General features: G+C 38.0%; 1 non-coding gene across 1 annotated transcript; it reads right to left on the bottom strand.

Annotated features, from left to right (window-relative positions):
• Positions 1-2,367: 2,367 nt before the first annotated feature.
• Positions 2,368-2,476, bottom strand: LOC111820818 (U6 spliceosomal RNA). The gene has a single exon (XR_002824330.1). It is a non-coding gene; the product is annotated as a U6 spliceosomal RNA (small nuclear RNA).
• Between the last annotated feature and the right edge of the window lie 12,977 nt (positions 2,477-15,453).

Here is a 15,453-nt window from a genome sequence, read left to right as displayed (position 1 = left end):
GTCTGTTTTTTGAAAGACCTGCTCTATAGCTACTGAATCAGAACTACCATAGGAGAAATGTGGGAAACTATATTTTTAAAAAAACTACCCATAGTGATTCTGATGCAGGTAAGTTTGGGCACAGATGGACATTTTGAAAAAAATGACCAGACATTTTAAGATGTTCCATAAAGTTCTGGGGCTCCCTTTGGAATAGAGAGCACCTTATGACTCACTAGGATGACTCAAGCTGGTACTTGTACAGATGCAACAGGGAGCTTCTTGGTCAGAGGTGAGGACCTCCTCTGACTTTGAATCAACTGCTAGAAACATCCTTGTTCCCCTAAAGCTACCTGTTTGAATAAAGCCATGTTCAGGTTCATCTGCAACGTGAATGAACAACACATGGTTGGAAAGCGAGAGGTCAAAGTGTTGGTTTTGGGAGTGGAGTGGGGGCTTCTTTAACCCATGGTAGCCCCACTTGTGCTAGTCTTTATAAACCCTGATGGCCAACTATGGACTTTGCTGCCTTGGCAATTTTGTTTTACTAAATTATTTTTCCTGCCTCAAGTACTTTCCACATTCCTCTCCAAGTATCCACTTAACCATCCACCAAGATTCATCTCACATTCCATCTCCCATGAAGCCTCCTTTTGCAACCATAACCTACGTGTGTTTCTTCTTCCAGGAAAGAGACATATTTATGGACACTTACATGGGGCCTAATGGGGATACTAAGAACTAGACCAAGTCTTTGCCTTTGTATAGCTCATAGTCTTAGTGAGGGACAGAGAGTAATAAAGAAATAAGTTATTCTAAATTGGGATGTGTACTATGACAGAGGAATGCCCTGGGTTTAAAGATCGGGCAAAGGAGGGAGTGATACAGGATGGGACCAGGAAGGGCTTCTTAATAAAATAGATCTTGCACTTGGTCTTGAAAGGATTATCCAGAAAGATGTAGAAGAATGACAGAAATTTCTAGCAGGAGGGAGAACAGACCCCTGGTTCTAAGCAGGAAGAGAACACAAGTGATTTTGGGCAAAATTTAGCAATTTTAGTGACTCTGAGGTAGGAAAGACCATTGGACACTTGTATACGTCACATAATACAAGATGAGAGGACTGTGTATAGTAGAAGAAAGATCTTAGAGGGCCTTGACAATGACAAGTGTTGACTGTAACAAAATAGCATACAACTTGAGAAAATATAAACTTCTGCACTTACATCCAAAACCTCAACTGCCCATGAGTAGTGTGGAGGGACAGTGCCAAGAATAGGGATGTACTGAAAAACTGGATATATACCCAGTGTGATGATGTGGGCTACAAATCTAACTCTTGTTCTCAGAAGTCATTAAATGAGATAACATAGCAGTATCAAAACAACAACAGCAACAAAAAACCAAGCCCATTACCATCGAGTTGATTCCAACTCATAGCAACCCCATAAGACAGAGTAGAACTGCCTTATAGGGTTTCCAAGGCTGTAATTTTTACAGAGGCGGACTGCCACATCTTTCTCCTGTGGAGCTGCTGGTGGGCTCAAGTCACCGACTTTTCTGTTTAACCACTGCACCACCTGGGCTCTTTAATATAGCAATGACTGCACCTTAATATCACTTGGGAAGCTTTAAGAAAAATACAGATGTTTGGGGCCACCACATGACCAATCAAATCAAACTCATTAGTGGTAGGGCATAGGCACAGGTCTTATTAAAAATTTTCCCACACGATTCTAATGTGCTGTCATAGTGAGAATCATTGCAATAAAACTAAAGTGACTAACACAACAGTGCCTGCCCACAATAGATGTTCAAAATTGGCAGCTCTTTCGTTACTAATATGTTGGTGTCCAGAATGAAGTGAGACTGTCCTGCCCTAATCTCCGCTGGTTAGTCTGTGTGGGCTGCTTTCTGGCTTCTGGGAATGACCTCAGCAGGTGGACAGGTGAAGCTTCCTATCAATTGCTGAGAGAGATACGTTAAAATCTCCAGCTATAATTGTGGATTTATGTATTCTTCCTTTGGTTCTGACAATTTTTGCCTCATGTATTTTTAAGGATCTGTTATTAGGCTGATACACTTTTATAATTGTTATGTCTTCCTGATGAATTGTCCCTTTTATTTTTATAAAATGTCTCTCTTTATCTCTGGTAATACTCTTAGTCTATATCTGATATTAATATAGACATACCAGCCTTCTTATGCTTGGTGTCTGCATAGTTGATCTTTTGTTAACTATTTGTTATCAACCCATCTGTGCCTTTATATTTAAAGTGCATCTCTTATAGACATCATATGGTTGGATATTACTATATATATATATAGTGGTAAATAACTATATATACACATATATACTTATTGTGATATAGTGGTAATGTATATATGTATGTGTGTGTATATATACATAATTTATGTGTCATCCTTGTGTAAGGCCAAGCTAATCTTCTCTGTATCATTCCAATTTGAATATATGTGCTGCCAAATTTGTGAAGCCATCCATATTTTTTAAGAAGTCCTGATGGTGCAGTGGTGAAAGCGCTCGACTGCTAAATGAAAGGTTGGCGGTTCAAACCCAGTTCAAATCCTCCAGCCGCACCACAGGAGAAAAATGTGGCAGTCTGCTTCCCTAAAGATTTATAGCATTGGAAACCCTATGGGGCAGTTCTACTCTGTCCTATAGGATTGCTATGAGTCAGAATCAACTCAAGGGAAGTGGGTTTGGTTTTTTGGCATATTGGCATATATATATATAAAGCCAAACAAAACCCGTTGCTGTTAAGTTGATTCCGACTCATAGGGACCCTATACAACAGAGTAGAATGGCCATAGGGTTACCAAGGAGTGGCTGGTGGATTTGAGCTGCCGACCTTTTGGTTAGCAGCTGAATGCTTAACCACTGGACCACCAGGGCTCCATGTACATACATATATATATATATATTTATTGTGATATATGTATAAAACAAAACATTTACCATTTCAACATTTTTTACATGTACAGTTCCATGACATTAATTGCATTCATCATGTTTGCAACCATCACCACTGTTTTCAATTTTTTTCATTACCCTTAACTTTTTAACATTTCTGACAATCTCTGCCTTTTAAAGGAAGTGTTTAGTCCATTTAAATTTAATGTAATTATTAATATAGTTGGATTTACATATACCATTTGACTACTTGTTTTATGTTTATCTTATTTACCTTTGTTTCTCTGTTCCTCCCTTCTTGCATTCTTTTGGGTTAACAGAATATTTTTTAGGATTCCATTTTAGTTTATTTCATTGGCTTTTTAGTTATATCTCTTCACAGTATATTTTAGTGGTTGCTCTATGGCAGCGATTCTCAATCAGTGGCGATTTTGTGCCTGCCCCATAGGGGAATTTGGCTATGTTTGGAGACACTTTTGGGTGTCACAACTGGTGAGTGTTAATGGCATCTAGTCGGTAGAGGCCGGGGATGCTGCTGAACATCATGGGGCCCTGGTGGTGCAGTGGTTAAGCATACAATGCACAAGAAAGCCCCTCACAACAAAGAATTTTCTGGTCCAAAATGTCAATAGTGATGATGTAGAGAAATCCTGGTGTATGGATTACAATATAAATCTTAAAATCTTTACAAACTAATTACAGTTACTATTTAAAAACTCCATGTAAAGAATCTTGAAACTAGAGGTACATTTGCCACTGCCCCCCTTTCTATAGTCTATATATGTTATGCTATACAATGTTATATTTTTTGCTTTACAGGGTCATATGTATTTTAAAGAAATTAAAAGAAAAAATTCTTTTATAAATTATTATCAATGTATTTACCACTTATATTCTTTTATAATCAACATATTCACTTCTGGTGCTCTTCATTCCTTTCTAAAGATACAGGTTTTTATCTGGTATCATTTTCCTTTAGCCTGAAGGACTTCTAAGTATTTCTTTTTGTGCAGATTTTCAGGTGATGGATAAGCTCAGTTTTTGTTTATCTAAAAAGTGTGTTTATTTGGCTTATGTTCTTGAAGGCTATTTTTGCTGTGCATAGAATTATGAGTCGACAGTTTTTTGTTTTTGTTTTTTCCTTTCAGCTCTTTAAAGATGGTGCACCACGGTCTTCTGGTCTCCATTGTTTCCCAAGAGAAATCAGCATTCATTCATATTTTGTTCTCCTGTATATGATGTGCCTTGGTTCTCTGGCTGCTTTCAAAATGTTCTCTTTATCTTTGATCCTCAGTAGTTTTAATATGATGTGCCTAAATGTGATTTGCTTTGTATTTATTCTTAATGAGGCTTGCTGAGCTGCTTGTATCTGTAAATTTATGTCTTTGACCAAATGGGGGAAATTTTTAGCAATTACTTCTTTTAAAATTGTTTTTGTCCCTTTTCTTTCTGGAACTACGATTTTGAGTATTATATTTTGATTTTGTCACATATATCTGTGAGGATCTTTTCATTGTTTTATCGCTTTTTTCCCATTCTCCATATTAGATAATTCTAATTAATTTATCAACAAGTTTGCTGACACCTTTTTTTTCTGTCATCTCCAATATACTGTTAGGTTCACCTGGTAGATTTTTTTTAACAGTTTTATTGAGGTATAATTGAAATACAGTTAATTAAATATATTTAAAGTATATAATTTGGCAAGTTTTACATCCACATACACCCATGAAATCATCACCACAACAACCTGAAATGCTTCCTCATGCCGCTTTTCAGTCCCTCCCCTTTGTCCCTCCCTACTCTCTTTCATCCTCCAAGCAACCACTAATCAGATTTATGTCACTACATATTAGTTGGCATTTTCTAGAATTTTATATAAATAAAATCTTTTGCTATCTGCATCTTTCAACCAGTGTTATTATTCTGAGATTCAACCATGTTGTTGGATGTTTCAAAACTCCATTTATTTTCATTGCAAGTATTCTATTGCAAGAATATTCCAGTATTTTTTTTATGCATTCAGTAAATGTTGATGAACATTTGGGTTGTTTTTAGTTTTTGACCATTCCAAATGAAATTGCTATGAACATACATGCAAAAGCCTTCGAATGGACACATGCTTTCATTTCTCATGGATTAATATCTGAAAGTGGAAAGACTGAGTCATACAGCAGGTGTATGTTTAACTTTGTAAGAAATAATGGAACTGATTTCCAAAGTAATTGTATCCTTTTACAACCATCATTTGTGTATGAGTTCCAGTTGCTCTACATTCTCAGCAACATTTGATGTGATATGGTGAATATTGTTAATTTCAGTCATTCTAGTGGGTGTGTAGTGAGAGCTCATTGTGGTTTGAAGTTGCCTTTCTCTAATGGCTAATCATGTTGAGCATCTTTTCATGTGGTTATTTGCCATCCATATATCTTCTTTGTTGAATCATTTGCTCAATCTTTGCCATTTTTCATTGGCTTGTTTGATTTCTTATTAGTGGGTTTTAAGAGTTCTTTATATACTCTGATACAAGTACTTGATCAAATATGCATATTGTGAATATTTTCTCATAATCTGTGACTTCTCTTTACATTATCTTAACGGTGTCTTTTGAAATGCAAAATTTTCAATTTCAATGAAGTCCAGTTTATTAAAATTTCCTTTAAGGATTCTTAATATGGTGTCATATCTAAGATATCTTTGCCTTACCTAAGGTAAAAAAGATGTCCTTTTATGGTTTTCTCTAGGAATATTTGAATTTTAGATTTAGGTCTATGATAAATGTTGAGTTAATTTTTTGTGTATGAACATATTAATATATATATGAATTTCATATTTCAGTCCCTACGATGTATTGATTGAAATTTGTTTACTTTGTATATGGATATACAATTGTTCCAGCACAATTTATTGAACTATTATCTTTTCTCCACTAAATTGCCTTTGAAATTTTGTCAAAAATCAAATGACAATATACGTGTGAGTCTATTTACGGACGATCTCATGCTGATCTCATGGGTGCAGAGCAGAACTGCTCCATAGGGTTTTTAAGGCTGTGACTTTCTGGAAGCCAATCTCCAGGCCTTTCTTCTGAGGTGTCTCTGGATGGATTTGAACCACCAACCTTTTAGCTAGTTATTGAGCACTTAACCGTTTGCTCTACCTAAGGACTCAACAACAATTCTGTTCCATGTGTCTATTTATCTGTCTTGATGCCAATACTATGCTGTCTTGGTTATTGCAGTCTTATAATAAATCTTTTAGTCAGGGAGTGTAAATCCTTCAACTTTGTTCTTCTTTTTCAAAGTGATTTTGGTATTCTATGTCCTTTATATTTCATTATGAATTTTGGAATAAGCTTATCAATTTCTACAAAAAAGCCTGCTTCAAGTTTGATTGAGATTGTGTTATGTTTATAGATCCATTTGAAGTGAATTGACCTCTTAAAATGTTGAATCTGCCCACCCATGAAACAGTGCGTCTCTCTATTTCGGCCCTCATTGATTTTCTCTCAGCAATGTTTTGTGGTTTTCAGTGTACAGGCATTGCATATGTTTTGTCAGACTTACCCCTAAGTGTGTTATACTTTTAGTTGTTATCGTAAAAGATATTTTTGTAAAACATTTAATTTCTAATTGTTTCTTGCTAGTATATAGGAAATATAGCTGATTTTTTTATATTGAGCTTATATTCTGCAGAATTTCTAAACTGATTTATTAGTTTTAAAAGCTTTTTGAACACTAGATAGGATTTTCTACATAGATCATCATATTATCTCCATTTGGTGACTATTTTATTTCAATAAATTTAGTTTTCATTTGGTTGTTTTTCATTGTTCCTGTGTCTTTGCTGAGATTTTCTATGTTTTTATTTATTTGGTAAATATTTTCCTTTATATCCTTGAGCTGATTTAAAATCCTTTTCTTCTAATGCCAAAATCTGGTTAACTCCAGGTCAGCTCCATTTTGCTGCTTTTTAATATGTCTAATTATTCTGGATTATACCCAGGACATTCTAAATGATCCACTGTAGACACTCTGGATTATTCTATTATGTTCCTTTGGGAAAAAAAAAAATTAAAACAGTAAGTTTAACTTGGCCGGATTAAAACTCTAAACTCTGTCTCCACTATGGTAGGAAGTCGCAGCAGAAATCTCTGCTCAGTTCTTTTAGCCTTACCTGGGCTTCTTTGTGTCTGTCCCATTCATGGGTAGTTCAGGTGGCAACTAGAGATTTGGTCAGAATTTATAAGCAGAATATAAAATTTATAAATTGGCTCACTCTCTTTTGGGTTATTCCCCCTCCCTTTTCAGCTGTGAGTACCCTGAAATCTATCTTCTGGTCCTTCAAGCCAGTAAGACTGAAATTTCTACCAAGTTTTAGCTGCTCCTCTCATTGCTGACTACAGCTTGCCATCAAGTAAAAAATGTAAACATGGGAATTAACACAATATCATTGCCTTCTTTCAACTGTAATCTCCTTTCAAATTTCTTCTTGCTTTTGATTGCTCTCCAGCACCTTCATGCAATTCTTTTAAAAATATATTTTTCCAGAGTTTATAGTTGTTACCTGCAGAAGAATTGGTTCAATAGGAGACACCTGATCATTATACTTAAAGCGAGAACTATTTAATTGGAGGGCCAGGAATGAAACACAGGATAAGCCAAAGAATGACTCTAGGACAATGATGTGAGCAAGTGCATAATTTATCCATGTATTTATTTATTCAACAAAGAATTTTTAAGAACTTTTGCAACATCTACTGTTCGCAAGGCTCTTCTCAAGGCACAAGATAATCCAGTGTTGACTGTATATATACATTCCATAGTCACTAAAGCTAAGGGATTATTTGGAATAAGTTGTCTTAAGAAGAGATAAAACAACAGCAACAAAAACAACAAGATTAGGCTTCTTGAAGGGGGGTAAAAGTGGTCTACATTTGTGCTTTCCCGTATCGTATCCAATAGCCACATATGGCTACTGAGCGCTTGAAATGTGATTAGTATGAATTCCTGAGATGTGCAGAAAGTATAGAATAGACACCAGATTTTAAAGATATAGTATGAAAAAAATATGGAAAATGTCTCAATAATTTTTAAAATGATGTTATTTTGGATATACTTGGATAAATAGAATTTATTATTAAAATTATTTTCACCTGTTTCTTTTTACTATAGGGTAGCTATGAGTTGGAATCAACTCAACAGCAATGGGTTACTAGAAACATAAAATTACATATGTGACTCACACTACTTTTCTATTGGACAGCACTGGTCTACCCCAGGGGTCAACAAACTTTTTTGTAAAAGATCAGAGAGTAAACATCTTAGCCTTCATAAGTTATGCGGTCTCTGTTGCAATTATTCAACTCTGATGTGGTGGTGTGAAAACAGCATAGATAATACATAAATAAATCAGCATGCCTTTGTTATAATAAAACTTTATTTATAAACACTGAAATTTGAATTTCATATAATTTCCATCACTTTTCTTTTGACTGTTTTTTTTTCCCAATCATTTAAAGATATAAAAACCATTCTTAGTTTGCAGGCCATACAAACCTTGGTCTAGATAATAGTTTTGAAGGACCCCAGCAACAATTTGCTTTGGAAAGTATCATGCTAAATAAACTGCGGTAGATTGACTCATTGCAGTTCTTAATGATCTCCTGCATTAGAATCACATACCCATGCCCCTTCCCATGTGACTTTGCAGTACCACCTACTAGAGTGGGCAGAGTGTATTTTACCATCCCATTGATATTGGGCTTGACCATGAGACTTGCACTGGTCAGTGGAATATAAGTAGAAGTGACCCTGTGCCAGTTTCAGTTTAAAGATTTAAGAGGCGTTGCGCGTTTCCACTCACCTTCTTGACATTTCTGTCATTACCATGAAACAAACTCCCTCTGGGTAGCTGTTGTCCTTTCAGACTGAGTCCCAGAATAAGCTTACATGGGACAGACCAGAGCCTAAACTTCAGTGAGATATGCCACACTCAGCCTGATCTGCAGCTTGAAGCCAGCCACCTAGCCAAACCCAGTATAGATCAGCCAACACAAAATTGAGCCACACAAATGAGAGAAATGAATGTTTAATGTTGTATGTTACTAAGATTCTGTTATTATTCATTACACAGCATTTGCTGACAACTACAAATCCTGTTTTCATGCTCTTTCCATTGTAGCTTACTTTATACCTGCCCATCCTGTCCTGATTAGCAAAGACTGGTCACTGACCTGCCCATCAGAAGAGGTATCATGGCTACTGCGTTAGTATTGCACTTGCTTCTAGGATTCCTCAGCTTAAGATATTGTTCATTTCATGCTGACAATAGGGGAAAGACAGCCAGTTAATCTAGACACAAATACATTTAGAAATAATTCAAATATAATTTTACTCACTTCTTCATTCCCAAGTTACTCTTTCTGTTTCCTTTGGTTTTGTGTGTTTCAAATCATTTCCCACTGTTTATTTCTAATTTCTACTTTATTTCAATTATTTAATAGGTGGCATCTGTGCAGTGCCTATCATTCATCAAGCTGTTTGTTTTCTGCTTATGGAACTACAAAAATATTTAATCTGCTGCTTCAGTGGTGTCACCATCACTCAGGTTGTAAATCATATGATCCTGCCTTTCCTGTCTGAGCACACTGGAGGGATAGGATTCTCTGAGGCGTCCAGGGTCCTCTGAAAGGTCACCACCCAAACTCTGCCTGAGCCCAGTGAATGGTAGATAAAGAGGGTTCCTCTCTCTCTCTGCTGATTTTGAACAAATGTATGTTTTCCTCTTAAATGTCTCCAGATAACATGACATGGATGACCTGCTTGATGATGGTGTTAGGGACCATTGCTAAGTGCTGTCTATTTTTTTTTTCCTAGCCAACTCACCTCTCCTTTTGGAGCTGAATCCACTGGAGGGGGTGAGTCAAAATTTGGATCTGCAGGGTTGTATCCACTTGTGTCCCAGGGACTTCATTATGGATCCAAGTGAGCTCTGAGCCATAGGATATAGATTCCACAGAGAGGACTAGAATGGAGCAAGAGGATGGAGATAAAGCAAGAGGTCCCCTAGAGCATAAGAATCAAAATAATAATGATGATAAAAATTGTCTGTATCATCTCAATCATTCCCAAAGTAACTTACAATCTTCAAAGTTTAGGACAAACCAATCCTGTGATTTCTCTGACAATACCTTCCCAATTGGAGACCGCAGGCCCCTCATCTCTAAAATGAATAGGCTTAATTAGACATCCTCTTGTTGTTATTGTTGTTGTTAGGTACCGCCGAGTCGGTTCCAACTCATAGAGATCCTATGTACAACAGAATGAAACATTGCCCAGTCCTGTGTCATCCTCACAATAATTGCTATGGTTGAGCCCACTGTTGCAGCCACTGTGTCAGTCCATCTCGTTAAGGGTCTTCTTCTTTTGGCTGATCCTCTACCCTACCAAGCATGATGTCCTTCTCCAGGGACTGGTCCCTCCTAATAACATGTCCAAAATACACAAGATGAAGTCTCACCATCCTCGCTTCTAAGGAGCATTCTGGCTATACTTCTTCGAGGATAGACTTGTTTGTTCTTCTGGCAGCCCATGGTATGTTCAATATTCTTCGCCAACACCATAATTCAAAGGCATCAATTCTTCTTCGGTCTTCCTTATTCATTGTCCAACTTTTGCATGCATGTGGGGCAATTGAAAATATCATGGCTTGGATCAGGTGCACCTTAGTCCTCAAAGTGACATCTTTTCTTTTCAACACTTTGAAGAGGTCTTTTGCAGCAGATTTGCCTAATGTAAAATGTCTTTTGGTTTCTTGATATCCTCTTATGGGCTTTCTATCTCAGACATTGAATGAATTCCACATTTATGATCTAATCTGAAGTAATTTCAAAGGTTAAATGTATGCTCTCATTTTTTCTTGTAATTCTGTGAGGTTCCAGGAAGGCCTAACATCCCGTCGATACTTTGTGCCAAGTCTGTTGTGGTTTCTGAAATGACATTGTTAGAGATCCTTTCTTTTGGAATAGGCACTAAGGAAATGTCCCTTGGATAGGTAATATATTAAGATTACACCAGCCATTTATACCTTAGTGAGAATCAGTGTGTAAGATTAGTTAGCTAGTTACCTAGCACCATCTGGACAGGCTTTGATCATGGCAGCAGGCAGAATGTTTGTTTGGGGGGAGGGTATGATGCCAAGAAAATGATGGTATGGGCATAACTGATTGGGCTACAAAGGAAAGGAAAACACAGTGGGTGGTTGGAATTCGGGGAGAGGTTTGGGGTTCTAAAAAATTCTCTGGAGCCAAGCAGTGGATTTTTCAGACAGACCAGAACAGTCTGCCCTGGAACAGATTGCAACTGAGCTGAAAGATGATACATGGGAAGCAGCAGGCAAAAATAAGAGAGACTCCCACCTGGGTTCCCAGCCTCCATTCTTGGCCCTGTACAGTCTGTTCTCTTCTCCCCACAGAGCAGCCAGTGTGAGCATTGTAAAACTCTAGCCAGACCGTGGTTTTCCTCAAAACTCTTCAATGGCTTCCCATCACACCAAGAATAAAGCCAACATACTTACTGTGGTCCACAAGGCCCTTATTAGTTTCGTCTTTGACCTCATTTCCTCCCTGCCTCTTTCTTTCTGTTTCCAGCTTCACAGACCTTGGTTTTGTTCAACTAATATACCAGACAAACTCCTGCCTTTGCCTTTGTGTTATTTATTCGGTCCTCTGGAATCTTCTCCTTTCAGATATTCATATAGCTCCCTTCTTCAATTAATTCAAGTCCCTACTCATATGTCACATCCTCAAATCTTGCTTTACCATATAAAATAGCACTTTCCATAACTGTCTATCCTTTGATATGACTTTAGTTTTCTTTGAAGTACTTATTACTACCTGCTATGGATTGAACCGTATTCTCCCAAAATATATGTTGAAATCCTAACTCCTGTACAGGTGAATGTAGCCTTGTTTGGTTATAAGGTCTTTCTTTGAAGACATAATCAGTTAAGTTTGTGAGGTCAGACTGGAGTAGGGTGGGTCCTAATCCCTTCTGAGTGGTGTCTTATAAAAGAAGACAGACAAGGAGATAGGGTCATGCAGGAGGAGACAATATGTGAAGATGCATTAAAATCCAAGGAATGCTGAGAAATGCCCAGGGCTACCGGAAGCTGGAAGAGATAAGGAAGGATCTTTTCCTAGAATGGATAGAGAGAGCATAGCCCTACCAATGCCCTGAATATGGACTCCTAGCCTCCAGAACTGTGGGATAATAAATTTCCATTCTTCCAAGCCATTGAGGCATTTTGTTATGGCAGTCAGAGGAAACTAAGCAACTATCTCATTTTATATGTATAATAATTTTATTTCTTGTTTGTCTGTCACCCTCATTTGAATGTAGACTCCTTTAAGATGGAAACTTTGGATGTCTTGTTCTCTGCTATATATCAAATTTCAGGAGCAATGACTGGCATATTGTAGGTATTCCATAAATAGAGTATTGAATGAATGAATGAACAAATAGCTTCAGTGTCTGGTTGTAAGGCTACATACTTCATGTGCTCGGTAGTACTTGGCTTGTTAGTTTCATACAGCTGGTTGAACATTTGTACTAAGTAGGTGTTTGATAGGTAGACAGACAGATAGATAGATAGATAGATAGATAGACAGATAGATAGATAGAATGCATGGAAGAGTTCATCTCAATAACATCCTTTCATCTATCACACAAAGAGAGAACACAAGTCAAACTAAGAAATTGTTCTTGACTCTCAGAGATGTTACAAAAGTAAGTTGGGTAGAGGAACTCTATTCCCTGCCTGTACAAAGTTTCTGATAGATCTTGTATGTAAGACTTTTTAGAGATGGTTTATTTAGAAGAATTGATATTCACTCATTAAAGAGAGTCAGAGTTACATGAATCCTGATGTCCCTCCACAACTCTCAGCTGCTGTATTCCTTTGTTTGCATCTGAAAGCACCATACTGTGAAATCCTGTTGCTGTTTGTTCTTTTCTTACTGTATTTCTTCTACTCTATCTTGTATTATTTATGTATGGTGAAAATTCTTCAAACAACTAAATCAGATGTTGGTATCTCCTACAAGGTTGAATAGATGGTAGATGCTTCTTGGCTAAATTGAACTTTATTCTTGATGTGTGATTGCTTCTAGCAGGTGCAGTCATATAAGACTTCTTAGGAGAGCAGGACTTGAGCTGAGGGGAGGTGTCTTAGGCTGGGTTCTCTAGAGAAGCAAAACCAGTAAAATGTATAAATATATGTAGAGAGAGATTTGTATCAAGGAAATGGCCCACACAGTAGTAGAGGCTGTAAAGTCCCAAGTCCGTGGGTCAGGCTGGAGGCTTCTCCTGACTCACATAGCTTCAGGGGCTGGCAAACCCAAGATTGGCAGGTCAGACAGCAGAGCTCTAGCACACAGGCTCTGGAGACTGATGAATCCCAAGATTGCAAGGTGGCAGGTAAGCTACTAGCTCAAGTCCCAAGAACTGAAGATCAGATAAACAGGAGCCAGCTGCAGGATCCAGAGCAAGCAAAAGACCATGGGCCTTGCCAGAGAGTCCACCTATACTGGATGCAGGCTACACTCCCAAGGAAACTTCCTTTTAGCTGATTGGCTACTCACAGCAGATCCCATTACGGAGGTGATCACATTATATTAGATCTCATCATGGAAGTGATTACATCATGATATGACTGCCAAACTACATCACAACTGCCAAATTACCGAGAACTGCGGCCCAGCCAAGTTGACACGCAACCTTAACAATCACAGGAGGGATGTTAAATATAGCAGTGACAGCAAAAGGCTTTGAACCCCAGTTGTAGGAATAGCCCTCCTCCTACCTTTCTTGCTATGGAAGAAAGTCCTCTTTCTAGGGCCTCATTACTTGTAGGGAAAAAGGAAATATGACAGTAGGTCCTCCTTACTTAGCACTGAGATTCATGCTAACTCTCTCCCTTCATGGGCACCATCACTTCTGCCACTACACTTCTAGGACCACACTTCCAGTGAGTACTTATTCTCACCCAAACTGAAATCTCCTGAGTTGCCAAACTCTGCTTCCACCTACTTTACCCGTCTGCCCTATACCCTAAGCTGTAGGAAGGAAGAGGAAGACACAGAAACCAACAAGTTGAACCCTAGCCAAATTTGTTTAGATATGCAACGAAAGTGAGCTAATAAATTTGGGGCTTGGAAATGTAACTGCATTAACTACAAGCAAATCACTGAAGCAAGTGTTAAAAGTAAAAATGGTTTAAAAAAATCAGAACAACCACTTAACTGTTTTTTGGGTTGAAGATGTCCACTTATTTCACTTCTTCCCCAGGGCAGAAAGCAATTCTGGAGTCATGGGTAAAAGGAGGGATCAATCAATGAGTTTTTGACCCAATGCAAAAAGGACACATTTCCTGGTTTACCAGTGGTAGCTGTAGACTCTAGATGATCAAGTCCAAGACCTTGTGAAAAGCTTGGTGCTCAGGGAAAAAAGAAAAATATCCCATTGCTGTCAAGTGGATTGTGACTCATATTGACTCTAATGGACAGAGTAGAACTGCCCCATAGGGTTTCCAAGGAGTGGCTGGTAGATTTGAACTGCCACCAGAGCTCCAGACATATATAAGCATTACTGTCGAGTCGATTCCAACTCATATCAACCCTATAGGACAGAGTAGAACTGCTGCATAGGGTTTCCAAGGCTGTAGTCTTTACAGAAGCAGATTGCCACATCTTTCTTCCATGGAGCAGCTGGTGAGTTCCAACCGCTGACCTTTCAGTTAGCAGCCAGGCACTTAACCACTGCATCACCAGGGCTCCTACATATGTATAAATTATATATGTGTATGTATAATTTATTTGTAATGATTTAAACCCAAGAGCAGTAGAAAATAGAGAGTGAATATAAAAGGTGTAGACTTTAGCCTTATTGAAGGAGCTTGAATTACAAAATCATCTCATCCCAGGAAAGAAAAAAAGAAGATCCTTTACTCTGTCTTTGCCTTTTAGCGTCATACTGTGTAATCAGTTGTCTTATTAGGCTGTGTAACAAGGTAAAGAATATTAAACTATTTGTCTTGGTTTCTGTACTTTCTCAGTGCTATAAAAATCACAGAATAGAGCTTGCCAATCATTTATTGGGCTGCTTGGATGAAGGAGTTTGATGGAGGCAACAGCCTCTAAACAAGCTGCCTGCAAAATTTGGACTCCCTGTGGCCTGATATTATTTCCTAGAGTGATCTCAGAGTTGAAGCTGAGGCAGCTTCACCCTGGACATGTGGGCAGATTAATAAAGCTGCCAGGCTCCTACAAATCTCTTCCCTTTCATGGCTATCACCAGTTGCTGTCAACTCCAACTATGATCCATAGGGTTTCCAGTGACTGATTTTTCACAAGTAGATTGCCAGGCCTTTCTTCTGAGGTACCTCTGAGTGGATTTGAATCTCCAACCTTTTGGTTAGAGCTGAGCACCGTTTGCACTGCCCATGGACTCCTTCATTGCTATCGAAGGGTGAAAACCCACTCT

The sequence above is a fragment of the Trichechus manatus genome, unplaced genomic scaffold (genome assembly GCF_000243295.1).
Source record: "Trichechus manatus latirostris isolate Lorelei unplaced genomic scaffold, TriManLat1.0 scaffold00052, whole genome shotgun sequence".
NCBI lineage: Eukaryota > Metazoa > Chordata > Mammalia > Sirenia > Trichechidae > Trichechus > Trichechus manatus.
This window is presented reverse-complemented; position numbering and strand designations above follow the sequence as displayed.